Genomic DNA, 10,866 nt, shown 5'->3' on the forward strand with positions numbered 1-10,866 from the left:
AACAGACTCAATGCTAAAAATTGATTTTTCCCCAATGTTTGAGTGTATGAAAGATATGCTTCTTCATGTTTATAAATGTATGTGTTGTACTTTTATATCTTGTTTTTATATTAAGATGTTAATTTTGTATGTCTCTATGTGATTGTAAATATGTTTTAATGCAGGACCACAATGAAAACTAGCTTTATGCTAATTGTGTTATCTTGGATAAATAAAAGTTATAATTATTATTATCATCATTACTCTTTATGTACATATACTGCCTTGTTGAAACAGGTTTTGTCAGTTTTGTATTCTTTCTAAATTTACGTCTGTCTTTCCTGGAATGTAAGCAAAGGTACGACATGCACCAGATAAATATCATATCTTACTTATCACTTCAAAATGACTTTCTCAAAATCGAATGGTGAGCATTACATCATTTTGGGTAAAAGCTTGATTAATTTTACTTCTTATAGATCTTTTACTACTTAACGGCTGGCTTTTAGTGTAAATTTAAAACTCAAAACAATTATATAACAAACATGAAACGTATGCGTTGGACTCATTATCAGAATGTTAAAAATAACTATAGTTTGCAGATGCAAATTTAACGAAATTCCGAAAAAGATCTTTAAAAAAGCTTTAAAGCAAATTAAGTAAATCTCAGTACAGTGTATATGCCTTAAGCAAACTGGAAATTTACCTGATTTTTTGTCATATTGTTCAATGATTTGGTTGCAGCTCAGGAAGTAACAAATCAAGTCTGCGGAGGGAGTTCAGGCTGTGGCGGGGGATGTTATTGCCAAGAGGTGTATAACGGGATTGGAAGATGCACTTGTTGTATGTCAGCTTTAAAATATTGCAAATAACACATTAGTACCGCATTTAGCTGGAAACATATACATAAGCAATGCTCGTTAAGGATAATATTTTTGGAAGGAAATTTGTGCATGTTTATTCCTTTAACTTATTTAAAAAATTTCTTAAAAGTAAAATTTATAATCCATAATGTTAGTGTCATTAATTCGGAGATCTCAGACGGTATTCTTTACTGAACTAATATTAAGTCTTTCACCATAACGCTTTAGATCATGTGATGAAAATATAATGCAATTTACATCGCAAGATTTTCCGGCACTTTTGGGGATAATTTCTCCACGTTCCAGCTTTGGTCAATCGAGTACCTTTCACTCTCTATCTACGACATATTTTAACCAACTTTTATATTTTATCCAACCTCCTACCCTTTACAGTCATCTCTATAAACCAATAAACTCACTTTGTCAAAATTTTCTACCATCCTACAATTCAGTAAAGTCGTTCCGCCTACTGCAGTCTCTTCCGAACGTAAGGGTCAACTTCTTACTCAACGACTCTAGAGTAGACGACAAAATCACTGCGCAACGCAAATAACTAAAACTTAAGATTAATTCTAATTGAGTTTTAAAATAACTGCGAATCATTGTCTCTCAATGGAGACGAGAAGAGTGCCTGGAAATTCCCAAAATGGACGATTTGTTTGAAGTTGATCTACAATTGATAAAGCCATACTTTGGATGTGTTTTTAACAGAAAAGATTTTTTAAAAAAGCTCAACAGCGATTTTGTAGTCGTAAAATTTTACGAGGTTAACAAAATGCGATTTTTTTCTTCATAGAAAAGTAAAAATATCTACAAAAAAGAGACCGTTTGGGGTTTTTCTCAGATACTAGCAGTGTTTAGGTTATGAAACTACACGGTTAGTTACATGTGATACCGGAAATTTTCAATGAAAAATGCTGAACTGTATGTCATGTGGTCTTTTTGGATTTTGTAGAATTGAGAGAGAACACAATATCAACTAGAATAAACAAATAAGTTTAATAACACAAATAGAAAAATAGAAAACAAATTAGTTTCATAACACTCACTCACTTTCACATACAGGCTCATACACCGTAATCAAAATAAATATAAACTGTTAATTCAGTTTTAACCGATTCTGATACTTTTCATAATATAGTTTACAATAACATGCTGCAAGGCTGACTCAATAAGTATCAGATTTTAAATCAGAAATTTACTAAATTTTGTCATTTATATATATATATTTCGAAAAAGCTCAATGAAATCTCAATAGGGATAAATCATAATTCAAATGAAATAGGTTCTTTATAACCCTGAAAGTTACTATAAGCTGTAATTCACAAATTGACGTCAACCACACGTGTCCTTGAAAGTACACCACTGCACTCTTGCCCATACAAATCCATATAGGTCCCATCAAGTTCCGTGGTCTTCAAACGGTAGTTCCTTAACTGCAGTGCCCCGGGTCTTAGCCTCCGTTCCGGTTGTCATACCACACCATGAACAGAGTCGACATTTGAATATGAAGCACGTGGCCCTCAATACAATACTCGTCAATAAGACTCAAATCTATAGCGCTCGTCAACACGCACGTCCACTGTCTTTAAATTAGCTCCAAACCTCTTACGCATGGAAATTAATTTATAGTTACAAAAACCTAACCTAATATACAACTGAAACCGGAAATATGAACAACAAACCAACAAATATATTATTCAAGCATTCTTACCGCTAGAAAGGCAAAAAAACGCTGCAATAATCCGCCCGACAAGTTCTATGGCTACCCGTTAATATTATTATCATCGAAAATATTCGCCACTTGTATACATAATGCGAAGGAAAACAACAAACGTGGTATACCTACGGCTAGTCACGCTACCGGACACCAAACTAGATCTGACCACTGTGACAAAATCGATCCCTTAATATACTAGCTACAAAACAGTCTCAAATGTATGGAACCCCCTAAGAACAATTTTAAAATAATATATACTAACTTCTATATAACTTCTTCACTCAATTCTTTACGGGTTTAAAAAACATAATCTGAATTTTACATACATTCTCATGCAATAGAGAATTCAAGTTTTGACAATGATAAAAAAAGATAAGCCAGCATAAAATTACCATTTTATTTTTCTTTATCCTGCCAATTACATTTACAATTAGACTTTTCTATTAGAGCTATCATTTTATATCTAAAGCAATAAAAATGAGAGCATGAGAGGATAATTTTACCTCGTTTATATGAAATCAATAGGTACATTTTTCAGTTATGAAAGATCTGAAACGTATCACAATTGTGTAAAAATATTGATTTGAAATGCATTTTTTCGATACGCTGAGAAAGTAAAAAGACAAACCTAAATTAGGCATATAGACTGCTTTTGCATTACGTATTTTACTGTTTATTACGAGTTTTTGTCAGTTATAATATTTCTGATTCAAATCCTATTATTTTCTTTCAATATTCTAGCAAGTTCTAGTGGGAGTTCACATCATTACAGTAATACCTTTTCGCCTTGGGGAGAATGGACATCTTGTACTGTAACCTGTGGTAACGGTTCCCAACAAAGACATAGGAGCTGTGACGGATCCTGTTCTGGTTCGTCATCAGAATCAAGGACCTGTCATCCAAGCCCTTGTCCAGGTAAAGGAAGAAAAGGTTTATACTACAATAACACTTAATTTAATTTAAATGTTTATTTTGGTTTTCCCTTGTTTCCAGTAAATGGATCGTGGAGTTCATGGGGTAACTACAGTCCCTGTGATAAAACGTGCGGGAACGGCTGGAAAATCAGATTCAGAAAGTGCAGTAATCCTCAATCGGCACATGGTGGTCTTCCTTGCATCGGTGATTCATAGGAAGCAGTGGGGTGCAATACGTTCCCTTGCCCTGGTATGAAGATAAACAACTATCAACGTTTTTTAAAAGAATATAAACATACTAAGTACATATATTCCTTTTATAGGAAGATTTTGATTTTAAGTTGCAAACTATGCGTAATAAAACATTAAATTGGCAAAAAGAATTTATGTAAGTATATAATACAACAGTTCTGAAATGTCACAAGGGACGGACACAATTTTACCTAAACAATTAATCGTATTCTTTGTTATCCGCAGTATTGTTAAGGCTTTCCGGAGCTTTAAATGCATTTAAAACGTAACACGTCATTGCAAAGTTCATTTTGAGTTTTATTTATAAGTTATGTACCGAAGTACGCCCAATTCATGTAGAGAGTTCTCTAAGCTTTATATAAACATATTAGTTACGATATCAAATGACTTCGTTGATCACGTTAGGGTCATTTCTTCTTGTTTTTAAGTTGCGTATTCTTTGTTATCCGCAGTATTGTTAAGGCTTCCCGGAGCTTTAACGAGGCCTAGTCTAATTCGAGTGCGCATGACTTTGCGCAGCTTTTTAATTTGAAGCAGTCATTTGTGCTACAGTACACCTTTGCCAAATATTTTAATTTTAATAAAAAATCAATATAATATGTAACTCCTACTGGTCTGGAAATGTGATTTTACGACAATAAATAGAAAAAAATGCTGAAATGTCTCTAACGACGTCACCATTTTTGGATTTTGTAAGCAATTCATGACGTTGAAGAATGACGCATGACTCGCTTGTATTTTCAAGACGTCCATGGAAATTTACTAAAAACTTATGACAGAACATCTAAAGAAACATCTGAACATTATTATTTTTAAGGAAAAAATAATATACGCCGATAATTCTTCTGCACTGATATTTATTTATACCGTAATATGGCAATTTTAGAGGTATTGGGCTTTGAAAAAATAAAGAACTATAAGCGGTATATTGCATTTCTTTGCCCCCCACAAAAGTCAAATTTTGAAATCTTCCTGAAATGTGCTGAATTCAATAAATTGTATGAGAAATATAAGTTAACAGAACATATAATTGTTTCAAAGTAGTTAATTCACAACTTTTGTTTTTATGACGTCACAAACTAGTCCGATTTTGTATCCTTTTTCAGAAAGAGGACAAAATGGTCAAAATTTCAACAATTTTAGCTTTAAAATTTCTAGAGCGCAAGTTTGTTCAGGAACAATATTTACATATTTCATTGATATTATCATTCTACACATTATATCAAAATATTGAGCCTCAACACACATGCGCCCGGTGACTTTTACTCAAAATATCGACGAAATATGTACATTTTTCTGTAGAATTCATAAAAAACTGAAATTTACGTCATGTTTGTGACGTCATTTCGTACATATGACGTCATTACTTATGAAAATATTCAGTGCGTTGAAATTAGCATATACCCCCTATTTAAGAACATAATTAAGTATTTCTCCATCAAATTTTGGTTTGGGGGCAAATATCGGTTATTACCGAATAAAGTTCTTTAGTAAATAATTCCTCGACCAATCTAGTTTGTGAACTTTTTTGAAATTTCACAATTTTGTGACTTTTTACAATAACTTTCAATAACTTGAGTGAAAAAAAAAACCTAGGGAAGAAATACAAAAAATCTGGGGAAAATGTGATAATTTGGCGCTTTTCCAGCGAATTCCCATAGGGCCCAATAGTAAAAACTGACAACTTTTGAGATGTCCCCGAAAGAAATCAGGATGGTAAATATTCGATTTTTTAATCTTAAAACAAGAAATACCACAGCAAAAATTTATCATCAAAAAATTATCAAAATCCCTAGGGCAGAAATAATTAGACTCGGCCTCGATAGATGCATTTAAAACGTAACACTTCATTGCAAAGTTCATTTTGAGTTTTATTTATAAGTTATGTACCGAAGTACGCCTAATTCATGTAGAGAGTTCTCTAGGCTATATATAAACAAATTAGTTACGATATCACATAACTTCGTTGATCACGTTACGGTCATTTCTTCTTGTTTTAAGTGTTTGACGTAAATCGCTTTGGCGCAACCGATTACCACAATTATTATTAACTTTTTGTCACGTAATTAAACTCGTTGCATCCCTGTGAACCCGAATTGTCCTTGGGAAAAAAGTATACTATTACTCTGGTACAAAATATTTCAAATTAACTTCAACTTACCGACAAATCTGAGGGTATTTTACACTCAATATCGTCATCTGTTTTAAACCAAAGCCATCATACATTTTTCCCAAGCAAGATTCAGTCAAAGTTATAGAGGAGACTTCTTTTGCAGAATTTCACAAAAGAATCAAAATAAGTCCTCATTAATACCCTACAGTCTACTTTGCTACCATGTCTACAGTTCCGGGATGAATGGCCTTGTTCTCCATAGTAGTAGCAGGATGTAGACTTCATGGACACAGGTGGAGATTGCATCTGATTCTGCTTTAGAATTGAGACATGTTTATTGTAAAGTTTCAGCAGAGAGGCGGTTCCTTTGTCTGACAAATGTATGCCGTCCTTCCAGTACAATGAGGAATTCCAGTTGTTAAAAATCTGACTTGATTTAAGAACTGTTACACCGTATTCTTCACACACAAAGCGGATGATATCATTCACACCGGTGACCATTGCATCTTTTCTTGGCATGACTTCAGATACAAAAACACGAATGTTTGAATTTCTCTTTCGTAGATCTGTTACTATTTCGCAAAGGTCATTTTCTATTGCTTCCATATCGCGCTGATTTGATACATCGTTTTCTCCAGCCTGGATAATGATATTTTCCTTAGAAGATACATCGTATTGTCGTAATTTTTAAAGAATAAATGAGATACTGGCTCCTCTATTAGTACTAACACGAACATTTGAATTTAACCCACAGGTTTTTATTCTTTGCAGAATTGAACTGCCAATGATGAGTGTTGATTTCTCAATTTGCTCAGAATTAGGTGTAGGTCTTTGAAGGGAATTCTTTCTTGGTTTTTTGTACACATGTGATTCTGGTTCTGTATTTGTTGAACATTCATTTTTTGATGTTTCCGAAAGAACATTTTCACACTGCACATGTCTAGAAGTGACGTTTTGGGATCCCTTCGGCAGATCATCGGTACAATTGCCCATATTCTTGAAGACTTTCGGAATTGTTTTAGTACTTGAACTGGTTAAGCTTTTCTGTACATTTTCACCCAGTTTCTTTTTTTAATGACTCAACTTCTTGTGTTAGGCGATGAACCGCTAACGAAAGTTCCTCCACACGCAGAGAAGAATCACCACACTTGCTACATTCTTTTGATTCATTACACTGCACAATACTTGATGAATTCCTCATAGGAATGGATTACATATGTGGCAGTGGCTGAGATAGAATAATATTTGATTCGTTAAGACTGCTAGGCTCTTTTATACGCATATTATGAACTCTGCCTCCATCCACTGGATTAAAAAAAAAAAATGTCAAAAGTATATTTTCCTGTGTACTTTAAACACGCTGACTTTTACACAAGATTAATAAAGCAAAGTCATCTAAATTATTCGGAAATATTAGATTTTTTAAAAGAAAATTTAAAACACGTTTTTTTTTTAAACTTGCTTTCTGCATCTTTATATGCAGACTGAAATACGATGTAAGGTTTATGACACTCTCCCCATTATTACAGTTCGAGTTTGAAGTGACTTGACGTCATTTTCAATTATGATGTCATACATTTGTAGTTCAGAGAAGTGCATACAGAGAATACACTTTTAAATATTCTCTGGGAAGCATAATCGTATCTGTGTCTTTCAAATCATGACGCCAAGCCTATATGAAGCCATTTAGCACAAGTTTCAAGGTCCTTACAATAAACTTGACAGCAAGTACAAACTATCTTAAAGCCAAATGCAGAATGATGTTTTTCATACTGTCTATTAGGCGATAATTTGCATACTAAATTGGATACGGATTTCTTTTTTTTTATTTTTCCTGATTATTACGAGAAGCACGCAACGTTTGTGAAAAGTGGGCAGGGTGATACTCCCTCCTCCAATGTTCTTGATCCCACCTCTGATGTTTTGGAGGTCCGTGCACGTGTTTGCTCTGCTCCTGATTTGTATTGTTTAGATGGACTTTAAGCTTGAATACTGTTCGTCATCGCAAGCAAAAGTTGAAAAAGGCTGCGGTACATCCATAACTATAGTACTGACTTGAACGTGTACTACTGATTTGTAGTTGATGGACAATGGTCAGCTTGGTCAGGATTTGGACAGTGTAGTAGTAGTTGCGGGGCAGGTGTTCAGATAAGGATTAGAAACTGTTCTAATCTTGCACCTGAATATGGAGGTTATAACTGCACAGGAAGGTTTAAGGAGAGCCAACCGTGCAACCTCAGGCATTGTCCAGGTTTTCTTTTTCCTCCCTGAAAAAAATTTATCATTGTTATTTATTTTCATATTTATTGTTTGCTTTCTTTTTTTGTACTTTTCCATCTTTAATTGTAATTATTATTTTCATTTTAAAACTGTAATACAAATAAATGATCAACAATTGTAGTGAACGGTAATCGGGGTCAATGGGGTCACTTCCGGCCATGTGACATGCCATGTGGTGGGGGAATTCATATCAGAATGAGAAGATGTGACGACCCTCTTCCTTCTTATGGAGGGCTTCAATGCTCTGGTCAATCAGTTCAAACAGAGGCATGCAACACTCAATCATGTCAAGGTACAATATTTACAAAGGAGCTATTAGACAGAAAATCATTATTTAACTTTCCTGTTTCTAACTCATTTTTCTTTCCTTTTTTAGATATAAAATTAGTGACTCTGTCAAACAACTTGCTAGGATAGAATGAAATAAAGCAGTGAGAGGGGAGTAATCTAAGATTTTATTTTACTTAGTTTTTGTCGGTCCCCTGGTATATATACTTTAGCAAAAGCATATTTTCTTGATTTGCCGAGTAAAGAGTTGATCGATGTAGATGTCGTGGGTCTAGACACAGAGAATCTTTATTGATAAGAGTTAAAGAAAAAGAAGCACAAGACGAAAGACCACCTTTAAGCAATCGTTTAATGGTAGCTTAATGGTGACTTAATTTTGGCTTAAAGAAGTTAATTCCTTTAAGCCACCATTCAGCCACCATTAAGCTGCAACTTACAGGTGCTTAATGTCCAAACTTCATTAAGCTACCATTAAGCCACCATTAAGCTGAGCTTAATGGTGACTTAATGGTCAACCCTCATTAAACTTTTACGCATCTTATATAGAATCTTTGAACTAACTTTTAGTTACTTTAATATCATTTACGCAAAATCTATTCCAACTCATAATTTTGTCTCGATCATAATTTCTACGAGTTTTTTGTCATCATGCATAAACTTGATCACTGGGAACAAAGTTAGCTAATAGCCACAGGGGCTTGCTCGAGGTGTCTATTTATTTTTTTTTTTAAATCATTTACAGTGATAATAAAACAAGACATCCTGTATCAGAACCGTATATTATTTTTTTTAAATAAATCATTATTACATGCGTTGTTTTTATTTTTAGTGTATATGATTTTTAAAAATAAATAATTATTACACACCGTGAGCAAGTCCTTGTGAAATATCTTAAATTTACAATACCAAAAATCAATTTGTTCTTAAAATTATCTATATTCATGAACACAAAATATATATTACTTTTTAAAAACAAAATGGTATTTTTATTTCATGTGTTAAAAGAAACATTCCGCTACAGAATTCACAGGAATATAACTATATAATCTCATAAAAAAAAAAATCTCTGTCCTTTTTTTTTGGGGGGGGGGGGGCTACTGGTATACAAATGTTTAGTTTTCAAAGATTGACTTTTACCATGAAAAACTTTTTAATGGCTTTTACATCATGAATAATTCTAATTAATTCGTTATTTTTTTTTAATAATGCAGCGGTAAGTATCTGTCAAAATCTAGTCGGTCTTTAATGATTGTTATTTCAAAATCGATTTTCAGAGGAACGGCCGATCAGACTAAACATGACATGCGACAGATGTATACACATTGCGAAACGGGGTAAGATTAACAGATGATCAATGTATAGTAAATCGACTGGTCAGACAATAGACCTTAACTAGGTGTCCCCCCGTCCCCGGTTAACTAACAAGAAACTATACATACACAACGTACACTGACAGATTTTAATGATCAATTATTTTTACAAAATTTAAATTTAACGCAAGCATATAACAAATTAAAAATTATGATTCATTGTAAAATGTCAATTATTTTGATACCCATTATGATACAAATAGAATTGAAACTGAATATGATATTCTAAAAAAAGTTTTTGTAAACGTAATTAACCAGGTAACTCTTTCGCGAGGATTGTCATTAAATTGTTGACACAGAAACCGTTAATATCCGCAGTATATTAAAAATAATACTAGAATCTGTTTTTTCCTTTTTCTTTTTCGATGATAGATTTTTGTGTTTTATCTATAATTAATTTATTTTCAATCATTATTTAATGCTTACATTTCGAAAATTTTCGAATAACAGAGCGAAGAACTCAATCACATTACATCAATCTAAAAGCCGAACTCAGTGTAGAAATATTAATGTGTTATAAGCCTTTCAAAAAGATCCACAAATAAAATTGTTTATATTTTTATTAATAAATCAATTTAAGACTTTTGGAAATGTTCAACAAAATACTAGTAAATACCTTTACAAGTCCAAACAAATTTTGAAAAAATAAAGGTTAAATATTTAATATTTTCCTTAAATTATCAAGAGCGGCGATAGCCTAATGGATAAGGCGTTCGCCATGTTCGTCATGGGATCGCGCCCCGACTGTGGCGTTTTTTTTAATTTTTGAATTTTGAATTTCGTTCTTTTTCATTATTTTTACCAAATCAAGATATATGCGAACTCTACATTTATAATATTGATAACAAATCACTATAAAAATAATTTTTCACCCATATAAACAATATTATCGACTGCGTAATGTGACTTAATGGTGGCTTAATGGTGGCTTAATGGTAGCTTAATGGTGTCTTAATGGAGTTTGGCCATTAAACACCTGTAAGTCTAGCTTAATGGTAGCTTAATGGTGACTTAATGGTGGTCCAAAAGTTACCATTAAGGACCTGTAAGCCACCATTAAGCTACCATTAAGCTACATTTAAGCACC

General features: G+C 33.1%; 1 long non-coding RNA gene across 1 annotated transcript; it reads left to right on the forward strand.

Annotated features, from left to right (window-relative positions):
• Positions 1-7,817: 7,817 nt before the first annotated feature.
• On the forward strand, positions 7,818-8,555 carry LOC134268431 (uncharacterized). The gene is made up of 3 exons (XR_009992363.1): positions 7,818-8,092; positions 8,243-8,413; positions 8,498-8,555. It is a non-coding gene; the product is annotated as an uncharacterized LOC134268431 (long non-coding RNA).
• The last annotated feature ends 2,311 nt before the right edge of the window (positions 8,556-10,866 follow it).

Source organism: Saccostrea cucullata, unplaced genomic scaffold (assembly GCF_032062105.1).
Source record: "Saccostrea cucullata isolate Sc308-1 unplaced genomic scaffold, CSIRO_AGI_Scuc_v1 ctg9333, whole genome shotgun sequence".
Lineage (NCBI taxonomy): Eukaryota > Metazoa > Mollusca > Bivalvia > Ostreida > Ostreidae > Saccostrea > Saccostrea cuccullata.